Source organism: Pezoporus flaviventris, unplaced genomic scaffold (genome assembly GCF_033815535.1).
Source record: "Pezoporus flaviventris isolate CSIRO_AGI_PZ_B2104156 unplaced genomic scaffold, CSIRO_AGI_Pfla_v1 ptg000013l, whole genome shotgun sequence".
In the NCBI taxonomy this organism is placed as follows: Eukaryota; Metazoa; Chordata; class Aves; order Psittaciformes; family Psittacidae; genus Pezoporus; species Pezoporus flaviventris.
The window spans coordinates 35,750,869-35,765,694 of NW_026892561.1; the positions used below are offsets into that span (position 1 = coordinate 35,750,869).

At 44.0% G+C, this 14,826-nt stretch overlaps 1 long non-coding RNA gene across 2 annotated transcripts in view; it reads right to left on the reverse strand.

Annotated features, from left to right (window-relative positions):
* Window positions 1-3,457: 3,457 nt before the first annotated feature.
* LOC133268940 (uncharacterized) overlaps window positions 3,458-14,826 on the reverse strand; it is a 57,585-nt gene continuing 46,216 nt past the window's right edge. The window contains exons 5-7 of one of the 2 annotated variants that reach the window (XR_009743227.1): window positions 8,325-8,449; window positions 7,743-7,864; window positions 3,459-5,187 (exon numbers count right to left, since the gene is read on the reverse strand). This is a non-coding gene — a long non-coding RNA (uncharacterized LOC133268940). Of the gene's footprint in view, window positions 5,188-7,742; window positions 7,865-8,324; window positions 8,450-14,826 lie in introns of both variants that reach the window. The other variant, XR_009743229.1, reaches the window with a different exon arrangement.

Below are 14,826 nucleotides of genomic sequence, written 5' to 3' on the forward strand. Positions count from 1 at the left end.
ATAGCTGGATGTTCCTGTTGCTATCTGTTCCTGCTGCAGCAGCACTCTTAGAGCTGAACTGAGCTCCACGGTCAGTTCTGTATGGTGATGGGTATGATTTTTGTACCATCAGAGGCAGTCCCTGACCCAAACAAGTCTGCTGAGGAGAAGGGAAGTTTGCCTGTGTTTTAGATAAGGGAGGAGATGCAGAAAGATTATCCACATCACCAAAGCAACATTGCTGGAAAGCTTTTTTTAGGATGCCAAAGCAGTGCCTTAACCCAAAGACACACATCTGCTAAAAGGAAGTAGATAGCTACTAAACTTCACCTTTACTAACTGCTTTACTGTTACAATTTAATTACTGTGCAGTCTGAATACCTAGTATAAGCCATTCTCTCCCAAAACTCCCCTGCAGACATGCTTCAGCTCTCCTTATAGCCTAGGAGTTGTGACAGTAGGACAAACACAAGCACAGAGAGTTTTGGAAAGTTATGGGCATGCTCTGGCTCCTTCTGTGGTACCTCTGAGACATCACAACTTCTTTACATCCAGCAGAGGTAAAGCAGAGCTTTCTGAGGCCCTTTTCACTGCTCTGAAATACAGTCCTATCTTCTTACCCACTGATTTTTTGCTCAGAAACAAAAGCAAGTGTTTTATCCCCAGCTGCTACTTTGACTGTTAAAACATGAGGATGTCACAGAACAGTATTTGCTACAACACAGCTAGAAAGAGCTGGAACCCTTTGGGACATATCCCAGTGGCATTTTTTGGAATGCCCTCTGTCCCTCTGTACAAGACGTTGCGGTTCTGGAGAGTTCTTCAGTGGCTTTTTTCTGTATCTCAGACTCATTGATGGAAATCATCAGCAGCATTAGTTCAAACCATTAACATATCTCTCTTCCCACAAACAGATGATCATAGCCTTGGGCCACAAGTTACACCAATCACTGGTTCTTAAACTAAAAATAACTATTCAATTGGCATAAAGAATAGCATAGACATATTTAGATCAGGTCACGATTTTAGCTTAGTTATTCTCAGTGAGCATAACGTAATATTCTGGAGACAGCTCTGTATTAACTCAGGGCAAGATTTGATGGGGATTTTGAACCAGCTTAGTGAAATCAATTTACAAAACATGCTTTCAGTTAAACCAGTTCAACTTTGCACAGTTCATTAAATACCAATCATTTTTATGGCTAGTGTTCATCTGAAAATGGGCCTGGTGCAGTCCAGCATGCTTTACTTACTCCTTTTCTTTCTGACACTTGCTCAAAGCGCAAGCTGGGAGAGATGTTGTCCTTAACTTCCTTTCACTCCTGGAAAGCTGGATCTCTGAATCCCCCCACCCCCACCCCCCAAACCACTTTGCTCACTCACCTTGGGCCCAGAGGAAAGCAGAGCTGAGAATGAAGTCCTCCCAGACTGGAGGACTGGCCCAAGGACCTGCAGAATCCACAATGCACCCAAATCAGGAGAGAGAGCAGTGGGCTTTGGGGACCCCACAGCTTCATGGTTCCTGTGCTTCTGTGCTGCCAGCCCGTTGTGACTCTACAGCCATCACCCTCCTCCTGGGCATGGGACCCTTGCCAGGAACTTTTCTCCAGGACCAGTGGCACCTTCCCCCCATTTCCTCCATGCTGAGGATGAGCTGCATGTTTCAGCAGCATGCAGCATCAGGGCAGCAGCTGTAGCACCAGCTGTTTGTTCAAAGGCCACTCACTGGCTTCAACATGTTACAGACCAGGCACTGTGTGAAGACACCAGTTCCTGTGGGGCTCCTGCAGAGTGTGTAAGACAACAGCCACATTTGGCCACTATTTCAGGAGAAGATGAAGACATCTCACCAGTGCTGCAGCTTTAATGAAAAGAAAACCCAGGTACAGAGCCAGCAAGACCAAGGGGCCCATGCACAGCGTGTGACTGCAACCAAAGGCTACACTGGCTCTATGGCAAATGTTGGAGTGTTGGGGAGTTTGGCCGCAAAGCACCTTAATATCATCCTGCTGCACTGGGAAAGCTGGAGTCTTTGAACACATCAGTTCATTACCTATTGTAACTTGCTGGTCACAAGGTACACTACAGTGAGCTGTGCACCTTCTTTATTACTGTAATTTGAACATATCCGCTTTTTCACTCAACACAAGCAACTGTTGTTTCAGTGTCCCCTCAGGACATTAAGTTCTCCAGAGAAAGGCTGGGGGACAAAGAGCATCTTTTGAAGGCTTTCATTACGTCTGTGCCATATTTCTCACATCTGATAAGCCTATCTGTGAAATTCCAAAAGAGAGATGGTTATCTCCTCTACACAAATAACTTATGCTAACGTTACTTTGATACAAACCTTCTGTGATACATTTCTGTAAGCAAAGAACTCCTTAAGTGCTACCCTTGAGGAAATACTAGCATAATGTTTCACATCTGTCCCATTTTGACTCTAATGAAGACTACTTTTTTGTACCCACTCTGCACTTATATCATTACATTGGGTTTTTACTTTCAGAAAGCAGTTATAATTCTATTTACTAGTTACTGCAGTTACCACCTTGCATTTCTCTTTGGAATCAGCAAAACACCAAGGATATTTTACATGAAAGAAACATTTATGTGATTTTGTCAAACAGTACAAAAGACATTTTGTGGATTTTTGCATTTTCTTAAGCCCTGTATATTTATATTTCTTGATAATACTCCAGAGTATGTGAGAAATTAACAGCTGTGCCTTGGAAACTGTACTAGCCTTTGCAGGCCAGACCCAGGTCAAGGCCCATAGCTTTAGGCTGTCAGTCAGCACCACACTGACCCTCTACTGAACCGTATTTCCACTGCCACAGAACATTAATTCTGATTTATCCATAAGAATGAACTATTTTGCAACGACAGAAGAGACCGAAATTGGTGCTCTTGGACTGGCAGGCTTTACCTAGGCAAGAGTCACGACCTACTAAGAGTCTTGCGGGCATGAACGCAAGTGGCACTGTTCTTCCTATGTATGAAAGGCCTGTAATGGGGGTTGTGACCCAAGAGGCTGGCTCGGTCTACAGTGTCTGCAGTCAGTAACAAAAAGGCTCATGAAGGAGCAAAACCCATCTGCTGCACAGTGGACCTCCCAGCAGGGCTGGGACGCACCTTCAGCCCCTCAGATGCTTTGCTGCACAGAAAGATCCAATATGGTGTGGAAAGGACCACAGCAGATGGTCTCTACAGGCCTATGCCCTGGGCAGCTTTGCCTCTGGGGCTCACAGCAGGCTTGTGTAACTGAGCCCAGTGTGTGAGGGGATCACCGCTGCACCCACAGCTACTGAGCTCACACAGCCTGAGGCAGGACACTCACAGCACGCTGTGCTGGTGGCTGCACCAGGATGGCCTTTGCAGAGCAGCATAATATAGAGCAGAACCAAAGACAGGTTTCTTTGTCTACTGCATTTGCTATCCTTAGCTCATTGGCTGCTGTGGTCTTTAACCCTTTTTTTGTTTTTTTGTAACATGCAGATGGAACTTCACGTTAAAGATAAAAAAAATAAAAATCTACGTCTTTGTCAGAAAATACCTACACTTCTCCTCAAAACATGCATTAGACCAGTCTAGGCTAAGCTTATCATAAGTCTTAGATCTCTGCATGTTGCTCATTCCAATGCAGAATCTACAGATAACCACAGTAGAGAGAGAAATAGCTGAGGACACAAAACACAAGAAGAATTTTAAGTATTCACCACTAAAATATAGTATATATTAAAAATGCTGTCAGTGTTTACTGCTAAAGTCAAGAGCATCCCTGAATTCAGGCTTTGTTCTATATTTCATGCTAAATGCAACAATAAATATTGAATTACAAGAATTTAGTTTGAAAGTTTAGAAATATTTAAGGTCCCTCAAAAAGAGTTCAAAAATTACTCCTTAAACTAAATGGCCTTTCACAACATTCAGAATGCATTGAGGTTATTATTGAAAATCATGGAGTTAGCATAACTGCAAATCGTATTGCACAGTGTACCGTGTTATAAGAAGTGGTTTATTAAAGCATAAATGCATTAAGAAATCTAGGTCAGGGGTTTGATGTGGAGCCACCTCTGGCTATTCTCACCTCTGTGGGCCAAGCCCATCATGGGCCAAGCCTGGCATGGACCAAGCTTTAACAAACAGGAGCCACAGCTTCTCTGGCTCCCGGCAGGACTTCACCACCAAAAAGACACAGGGCTCAGACTCACCCAGAGAGAATTTATGTGGTGACATCCAGCAGGACTAGAAACTGCTCCAGCTGGGGAAACGGCTGATCTGCTTCAGAAGCACTTTCCAAATCTATGTTTATAGCCCAGCTGCAATCACAGCCCCCCCAAAACCTGGACAGGGAAAACATTTTGAGTTCACCAGTTCATGCAGTACTATTGGCATCAGTTCCGCTCATTAATTAACACTCCCAAGCCTGAGAACGCAGTTGTCTTTTACTTCCAGATGGGCCACAGAGATGATGCACTACCATAGGTGGGATGCAGGCACTACCGTGGGATGGCATGTGGGGACCATGGCTGGCTCCACTCTCTGGAACCCTCTGGGGGCACGCACAGCCCTTCAGGACAGGTCAGTCTGTGCCAGATGAATAGCCTTCCACACAAGGGTACTCACAAATTGACCTTGTCTCCCATTTTGCTTATTTGTAAAACAGACAAAAAGTCTGAAATGCTGGAGGAGCAGGAAAAGGAACAAGTTTTGGGTTCCCCCCCCCCCCCCCCCCCCCCCTTGTTTAAGAAGTATTTAAGGCATGTTAATTCTTCCTCGATTTGCTAGAGGGTCTCTTGGGGCACTCGAGAATATTACTTTTCCCATTGCTTCCTCAATAATTATACAGACTTTCATGACCAGAATTTCTTATCTAGGATATTAAACAGCAAAACCCCCCACTTTCCTGCGGTAGTCAAAGCTGTTCTTTATTTATCAAAGCAATATCCCTCCAAATCAAACAGGCCAACTCCTTCCTCCCTGCCCTGCAAAGCTCACTTGACAGCAGCAAATGCTTTGGAGCACTGGCTCAGCCTGGCAGCTGCAGCACCAACCACCCGCACCACTGATCACCCTTCAGGACTCCTGGCAAAGCCAGCCATGAAGGGTTGGAAAGGGAATCCTCCAGAAATGTTGTCCATCAGAAAGATGACTAAATCCACCTCACGGGTTTGCAAAACCACTGAAAAATACAAGTGCAGGTGACAACTGAAAAGGGAAGATACAAAACACATTAAACTTTCCAAAGTGAGCAATGAAATAAAATTATTCCAATGAGGAACACTTGCATTTAAAAAAAACTGGTACATATACAACCAGTCAGAAAGGCTACTCCCTTTTCCAGAACACACTGCTTCTGACAAGACCTTAACTTGTTGGCTGATGTCACCACTAACACCTGGGATAGCAAACTGCAGCCAATCCTTACACTGTTTTTGTGCTAATGACTGAACCAAGATCACTGGAGTCCCTGGCAAGCTTCCCATTTAATTCAATTAACTCTAACCAGGCCTGTGGTGATTGCACCAGTCAGCATAAGAGAAAGCCAGAAACTGGATCCCTGGATTCTGATGGTAAAAACCAAGAAAGTTTCCACTGTAACTTTCTAGTACAGTTACCAGCAGCCTAACCTGCTGTTACTGAGCAAACCAGCATCCAGAGGGGTTTTTATAAAACAATGTGGAAAACCATTATTTTCATCTCCAAAAATGCTCAACATTTTGCTGAGAAAAAAATGGAAGAAACATATTTCATTGTTCGGTGGGGGTTTGGTTTTGTTTTGGTTTTTTGTTTGTTTTTGGGGGTGGTTTTTTTTTGTGTTAGTTTATTCTAAAATGTTCTGCTACATGTCAGTTAAAACAAATGTTACACTGCATCTCCTTGTAGGCTGTGTTAGAGCTGCAGAGCCTCCAGGAAGATCATGTTTCCCCTAATGCAATGCAGATGTCTTGATGCCAATCTGCGCAACACACCCTGGGAGCTGCTGACCTCTCCCTGGGGACCCTGACACTTGGAGAGATTTAAGTTCATGAGGTATTAGCTAAAAAATGCAGCTTAACAGGGAAAAGACTTCAAGTGGAAATTAACTTTGAAGCTGGTTCCACAAACTGAATGCTATTGAGTCTGGGAATGTCAAAATGTTTCATTTAAATAAAAAAAGACATTCCTGACTCTTGTTTGGAGTTTTATTCTCACAAAAAAAACCTCCAAAACCAATAAATCAAAAATTCCTTGGTTTTGAGACGAAACCAAATAGAATCTATGTAAATTCCTCATCAGACATGTGATTTCATTCATCTCTAACTTCATTTAAAGATAATTTCCTTAGAACACAAGATAATTTCTTCAGAACACAAACCACAGAAAATTTAAAGTGTCTGATATAGCTACAGAACCGAGGGGGTATAACACCAAGTCCCTCCTTCCCCAAACTCACGAAACATCCAACTCTGCTAACACTATTAGCTGCTTTCTGCAAGCTGTGAAGAGGAGGAGGAGACTGGACGCTGAGGGTGGTGTTTGCACAGATGCAGCTCTCCAGCACATTTGGGTAGCAGGCCAGAACCAGAAGAACTTGAGGCCAAATCTGAGGAATGTATGAATATGATTGCTTTAGTGCAGACTTCTGTGAAACTTTGCAAGCCCTGACAGAAAGCTCTTAAGGCTGTTGAGCTGGTGGGGTAACTTGACTGGTGGGACGCTGTTAGCTGTGGTGTGAGTGGAGGATGTCTTGTGCTGCACGAGAACTTCTGTTACAATAGGCTGACCTAAACCCAAGAACGGAAATTAGCAGCCAGGGCCAGCAATGAAGTGTGATCCCACCAGGTCACTTCCAAACAAGCAGTATATTTAGCAATCCAAGGCTGTGGGGCACAGCATACCACTGCTCAGCAGACAGAAATTCCTGCCCTTGGCCAGGCTCATCAGGCTATGCTCTGCAGCTGCTTAGGGGCTGAACTCAGGGGCTGCTTTTGGCTGCTCCCTGCCCCTAGCAGCAGCACTATAAGCAGAGGCCGTGCAGCAGCACAGCTCCATGCTGTCAGCTCCTCTCACAGAAATCCTGACATACAGCATCCTTTTAATACTTAAATGAAATACGGTGATGTTTCTTGTGAAAGCGCTGACCATTCATTGACAACTGTCAGTTCAAGCTTAGGGAAACGTGAGGAAGGGTTTAAGTTTAGTACCTTGGAATTCTGATGAATATGAAAAGTAAATTAACCAGGGAAAATTAAGCTGCAATAACAAACTGGTGTATCCCCTCAGCTGACACAATTTCCAGGTCTGTGTGATAGTTAAAAAAAATAAAAATAAAAAAATAAATAAATAAAGATTAATACTTCCCAAATATTTTCCTTTTACTTTTGAACATTCTTCTACTGTAAGCCCCAAAGGGCTGCAACATATTTGCCCACTCACATTATTTAGTTAAGAAGTTCTGAAACGGAGATTTGCATAGATGTTCCCTCAGTGGTGCTTTTGAAGTGTTATGTCTGAGATAGCTGGTAAAAACCCTAGAAGTCTGTATACTGCCAACATAAATAGTGTATTTAAGGATGGGGGATTATCCATTCTTCGACAGGGCTGTGCTACATATCACTAGCTGTCATACAAAGTCTGCTGTCAGTTGCTAGCAGCAATTTTGTCTGAAATTGAGTCCAGCACAAATAATGCTCAGATAGACTTTTCTCCTGGAAAACAAAGCCTTCAGACCTTCAAAAGGAACTCTAAAGACTCATATGTGACCACTATCTTGGACATACCTCAGAAACAGCATGAGTCAGCACAGATTATTGAAGCTTCAGAAAGTTTTGGTTTTTTTTGTGGAAAGCCTTTTCTGGCATTCCTGTCATCTTCTGGCCTGTGTGTGGATCCTCTAGAATGGCTGAGAGTATAACAGGGAAGCCAAAATCAGTGTTAATAGTTAACATAATGCTGCGTTCCTCCCTGCAAATTCACTGGAGAATAACAATTCTTTGCAAATATAGCTCAACTGCTCTAGGTCAGCAACCAGTCTTTGAAGTTAGGAAACCAATGCTGTGGGTCCAGCTCATTAAATATATGTTTAAACAAACCACTACATTTCATGGAAGTTTTTCCCATCCCACAGCTCCAATGGACAGAGGTGCCAAGCACCCCTGGCAAGGATGCTAGGCATTTGTCTCCCATGCACTCCCATCTACACATTCAGCATCTTCCAGAAGGGAATAAACCTCTGCATTGCACTTGAACACCTGACCATGTCCAGGTATTTTCTAGATGGCCCCAGTTACCCCATCAGGCATCACTTCAATACTAAAGATCCATAAGGGATAACATAGGGAAGACTAGAGCCATACAAGCACCTGCAAGCAGATGTAACACTGTGAAGCACAGTTACACCCAAAATGTCCACCCTCGGCAGTGCTGACTGCTCTTTGTGAGGCCAGGCTCATGTGCTGCTGCGGCCACGCAGCAATCCAGAGTGCGCCTGTATGGAGCAAACCGCATTATGCTCAGGCTGTGCTGGGACCGCACCAGCAGCGGGACAAGGCTGAACCTGCCGCTGCCCTTTGTTCTGACACCTTGTGCCCAGCATGTGCAAGGGACACACAGTAGAAACCCATGGGCAGCTGCTGCCTAAGGAACACTTCTGTCCTTTTTGCTGCTCACAGATATGGGGCCAGAGCAGCACATCTCTGCAACATCCCCAAATTTGCAGACACCCTGTTTTTGATTTGTGAGTTAGAGAGCTCTAATGTAACTGTCTTAAGTAAACCTTTATCTTTTACCAAATGGGGGGTCAGCTGAGGCAGTATCGTGCCTGAGCAGGGCTGATCTTGTGTGGGTCATGGTGGGGCAGCAGTGGGATGGCAGTGGGAAAAAAAAAGCCCAATCCAAAAACAAACAAAAACCAACCAAACAAAAAACCCCACCCTAAAAAGAAACAAAACACACACCGCCCCCCCCCCCCCAAACCACCCCAACCCAACACCCCTAAGGAAATACCTACAACAAACCCAATGTAAAAACCCCAAGCCTTTTAAAGCATTTCCAAATGGTACCCTGATACTCCTGCTGGGTGTCAGGTTATAGGAACTAGACAATCCAGTCATAACAGCTGAGGAGCTACATCTGGAACTGCATCACCTGCTTCACAGAGCTGACAATAGCATTAGCATGAAACTAAAATTGGAGGCTTGAGCACTGCAGTCACTGAAACTGATGACAGTTCAGCAATTCATATCCCTCATTTTTCTTGACTGAAATAACCATAAAATCAGCTCCCATTCATGCTTCTCCCTGCTCCTCAAGGAAAAGCCCTGGTAAGCCTGGCATGCCTTGCACACAGGGAGTTCAACTGACACTTCTTCCAGGGCTTTTAACATTCCCAGCAATTAAAGTGTCGGGAACAAACTCAAAAAGAGATCATGTGTTCACAGATCAGCGTTGTTTTACAAAAATGCCAGGGCATGGGAGTCATCATTAACCATCACCCGTGCATGAATACTTACGAGACACAGTAGATTAGGAATGGACAAATAAAAACACATGCAGGATAAGGACAAAAGATCAGGAGAGAGAAGACAGGAGAGAAGTGAGGCTGTCAGATGCTGAATCTCCTCTGCACTGGAGTTGAAGGATGTTACTAGTGCAGAGTTTGCCTCATGGCTTAGAAAGGGCTATTTGTCCATTTACTTGAGCCATTCAGAAATAAGAATTAAAGACTCTCAGAGAATGACTAGGTGGCTGGATGCAAGTCTGTGAGTACACACATTAGGTGTGCACTGGAAGAGCCTCATCAGCTGTCCTGCTGCCAAGGCTAAAATGGGATTCTGACTCCAGGCCCTCTACTCAGTAGGACAGCTAGGTCAGTGCTACATTCTTCCTCAAGCAGCAACTTGGTTTACACACTAGCTCTAGAAGTGACTTCCTTTGCTTTAGTAATATTTCTGGGATGCAGTTCTGGTTCATTGGAGCTGAGTGGAAATTCAAGACAAAAAAAAAAAAATCTGATTTCTGTTGTTCTTGGATAATTTCTTACTATTAATTCTTCATGTGATAACAAAGAGTTACTATATAGTCTGAAAGAAAATGAGAATAGATTTACAGTAACATTATTGTCAAAACTACTTCCTTCAAGTGGGTTGTGCTTAGGTATAGGCAAATTTTCCATTTTGTTCCTACCACTTGCTCATGTGGTGCCCACAGCTGCAGGGCAAGAGTGCAGCATGGACCCGATTATGAGACGCAATTGTGCAATGTCACTTGGTCCTATGTGCAGGTAAGTCTGAACTGATGTCAGGCTTGTGCTGTTCCTAGAGTACTAGGGAGTTGCTAATATTAACAGCTAAGGAAGTGAAAACATCTCCTGCTAAACACCAGATCAGGGTGTCAGAGTGGAAAACAGGCCCAGCCTCTGTGAGCACGCTTTGTAAATAAATCAGATGTTCTTTTAAGGTGCGCAACAAAATTTATTGAAAGGAATGTGAGCCTTTCCATTGACCTCACTAGGGTGTGTCACATATATTAGGCAGAGAAAAATGCCTAATGCTATTTAATCGTACATTTACTTACAATATGAGGGGGCTGTTCTTTAAGACCCAGAACAAGAGACTGAACATACTGTCATTACAGCTGCAAAGTCACTGCACTGAAACAATTGCTCTGTCCCAATCCCAGAGAAAATGTGATTAAGACTTGCTGTGAAGTATATGGCAGCACACAGACTCTTGCAGGCTTTCAATGCAAGGACTCTGTGCATACCCTTCTGCCTGTAGTGTGCTCACCTGCAATTTGTCAAGCTTGCTGCAGTTTTATTTTTAGTTCTATACAACATTTGGAGTTTCTGATCCATAAATGCATCTCCTCACGGTGGCACATTTGGAAAAGCCACAACGTGCTACCGCCTCCGCTGGCAACTGAAGCCTCTGATCACTGACAGTGTTGAGCTTCCAAACCAGTTCCTCTTCCGTTCTTTCATCAGCATCTGGCTTGCTTTTGGTCTGGACACAATTTTATTTGCACCTTCTGGTCCAGATGGTGCCTGTGGCTTCTTGCAAGAATCTCCCAATTCTGCTGCAACCCACATGGAAGGAAGGAGCATGGTATAAGATGTGTTCTTCACCTCAACTGCCATAAAGACCTGGGCACGGCTGGGCTCCTCTGGTGCTGCTCTGCTCCTTTGAGCAGCTATGTAATTAAGTGCAGTCACACAGCTCACTGCAGCTGGTTGGTCTCTCCTCCTCCCTTCTTCCTACACTTGCTGCAGGCATGAAATGTTCCCAGGTTCCCACAGTCATCCCCCAAGGTATGCCAAGCCCATATGTTGCTGTCCCCTTTCACACACATTACAAAAGAGCCATAAAATTTGTTCCTTGGAGATACGCTTCTTTGTGCACAGTCCACCCAGCAGAATGAAGAAACCTAGCCAAGATGGCCACAAAACCATGTTGTTGCTTAGTAAGACTTCATTTAACAGTGACATGAAGTTTATTATTTTGGGGTTAAGTAATATAACCCACCATATTTTCAACATAACATGCCTACTTAAGTACAACTGCTTTATAGTCTTTTGCTTTAAAATTTCAGTTTGCCAGGAATAAAAATGTCCTATATTATACTGCAGACATCAGTTCATTCCCCATTTTTATCAGCATTTAGGGCTATGATCAGAAGACTCTGACCTTACTCTAAAAATCAACTATATTACAAGCAATCAAGTACCTGTATTGAAAGTCCACAGTTTACAGCTGCTCTTGGCTGCCCCCGGTAGCTAATGCTGTTGGAGACATTTGCTCTGTCCTAGCCTGCAGAGGGGAACACGGTGTTTCACTGTCACTGCCAGCACTTTCCCGGTGCCCCGCTCCCCCTCTGCGGGCTGTGCAGGTCCATCAGCCGCTAAGCCCAGCTCTTCAGATGACATTGGCGTCTGTCCCTGAGGAGAGCACTATCCAGTGGACTGAGGCTTTATTTAAAGCTGGCTGTAAAACATACACCACTGATCAGCATGTATTTTAAACACCAGACTTTTTTGAACTATGCTCCCAACCGACAGGTTTTAAGGTAACATCACATTTGTCAGTATCACAAATGATCGCTACTTTAACATCAAAATATTTCCCTTCATTAAGCATCATCTTCAGAGTTGTCACATGCAGGAAGACATTTGAAACAACTCTCTAGGATGCCAATACAGAATCAGCATAAAAACTGCTCTTTGAATGAAAGCTTAGACTTCTGGCTGGAAACACCTCCCAAGCAGCAGCAATTGCTGCTCACGTCACAACATTCTTGACAACAACAGCTAAAGATCCCCATTTCAAAAGCGACTGAATGTTACAGTGCAAAGCTAAACACTCATTCATGGCTGTGACAGCTTTGTGGGGCTCATCTCCCTTACTGTCTCTTAACGCACATGAATTATCCTCCCAAATAGCTACTTTTCTATCAACAATATGCACAACATCTTTCAAAAGGCAAAATGGAAATCCCTGCAAGTATTTTTGGTGCTGCTTCCAGCCAGAAATAACAGTAATCTGATCCACAAGTGAATTCCGTTTCTGTTGCTGAATTCCTTTGTACAAATATCTCTGCTTTGAAAAGGTTTGGCAACAGCAAGGCACAAGCTAATTTTACTTATAAGGTGTGACTCAAAGAAGATTTGCAAGTTTCCGAATCACAGAAAGTAAGCATCTGTGGCCTCTTACCAGTTCTGTCAAGAGAAAACATCACAGTTCAGCTATTTTAGATGCAAATTCAGACCTACTTGCTGCAGCCCTGCAGATCCCCACCTCCCACCACCCTCACGCTCTCCCCAAGCACAGCAACATGACCAAATCCAGAGTCTTGTCGTGGGACATAGGAAACTTCCAGCCCCATTCAAACCCTCTGTTGTTAACAGGCTACATTACCATGGGCAAAATTTAGCCTGCAGTGTTAGAAAGTGGAGTAAATCATTAATTCGAGAGAATTCAGAGAACGCTTTGTGAAAGAAACAGGTGACCAAGGAAATGGGGAGCCACTCTCCACATTGCACAGTGCCAAAACCCCGGGAAGCTCAGTGACTAAGCTACAAAGACTTTTGCAGTAGAAGCGAATCTTCAGGGGCTGTATAGTGCCTATGGCCTGGTCCTGCTGCACTGTAAGCAAAGGCCTACAATTAGTTAATACCTCTGTGTTCTTTTGCTGCTGAGAGAGCTCCCACTCAAGGTAAGGTTGCTCTGAGGATGGGGACAGCTCTGCCACACTGGCTGCAGCAGCCCTGGGGAACATGCAGTTGGCCTGCCTACTTCTGCAGTCCCTGGGAACAGGCACTGCCACCCCACAGAGTTTGCCAGGCTGCTAGGGCCAGAGCTGCTGTGAGCACTCCTCTAACATTTTCATCTCTTCATTCACTGCTTACGACAGACTCGATCCCCTCCAGCCCTGCAGGAACAATGCTGAGGGCTGGAAGGCTTCAGCATGTCTTTCCAGCAACAATTCATTGCTCTCCAGCCTCTCAAAGACCATTTTATCACCATGCCCCAACTCATGGGTGAACACCACCATATCATCTTTCTTAAAATGGGTCTTGAGGGTTTACAGATGTCAGGCATGGTATAAAAATTAAACAGAACTGTTTGAAGGAACGAAGGGTCCTCCATCTCCCAGCAGTCGTGAGATCTGGCCATTGAACATATGGGTGAATTGTCCCATAAAATTCAGTATCAGACATGCTTAATTTTGCTTCATCATTTTTATACACTGCTGCTCTGCAGCCTGACAGTTCATCTTCTACACAGCTCCATTTGTCAAACCAAATTGTTCCCTGACAGTCTGCAGAGACATATATTTGCCATCTGCAATCTATTCCTCGGTTTCTGGCACATATTTTCAGTGCTTTCTTTTGAAAGCTGTTTCAGATTTCCATGGGCTTCTTCATAACCTCTGCTAGCAAAGCCTCACACAGCCTAATTGTTGACAGCTGTGTCATGAGAAGTATTTTACGTATCTTTTGTTGTTCCTCTTGCTGTATGCATACAAGTTGCTACATTAAGAGCTTCTGAGCTGTGGAACACGCACCAGGATGTGGAAAGACGGTATCTCCTGAGAGTGAGTTATAGGGATTTAGTTTGTTACAGTTTTACAGAAATAGTTGCAGCTCTATACAGTAAAATATTGACAAGTAAAAGGCATTTGAGCAAACAGGCATGAAGCTCTGAAGTTTCAGATTATTGGTAAGCAAGTACAGAGTTAATCAGTGTAACGACTGGAGGATGCTCAGAGAGTATGGATCGTTTCACAAAAGAAAATCCAAAGCTATTAGCACATTTGTCAGAGCTAGGAAAACTTGCAAAATTGTATTTTCCTGCTGAAGCTCCAAGGACCAGCAGGGTCCATCTCTCTGACAAAGGCACCTGTGTCACATTGGCTATGACCAAGCCAGCAGTCAGGCTGGTTATCAGAGTAGGCCAAACAAGGCTGTGGAACCTCTGCTCACACCCAATTGTAGCACTAAGAAGAAAGCAGCCACAGCTGTACTTCAGCCCAGAAGCAGAAGAACCTGGTACAGGCAGTGTCTGTGCCTCTCTGATCCAACATTCAACTGTGACTTGTGATACATCCTGTATCCATGGCAAGTCTCATTCCAAGGCAGTCAAGACACATACCTAGATGCAAAAACTTCTTTATGTATAGCAAAGGCCAGCATTAATAAAACATTTAGGTAGGGGCCTCTGTAACTCTTGGGACACTGAGTACCCTATACTCTCATGTTTCACTCAGTACCATCCCACATGAGAAGTACTAGGCTGGAAAAAACTAAATCTCTCCTTTTCTTTTAGAGTTCACATTTCAGTTTCATGGTAAAGAAAAATCCAGTAAAAA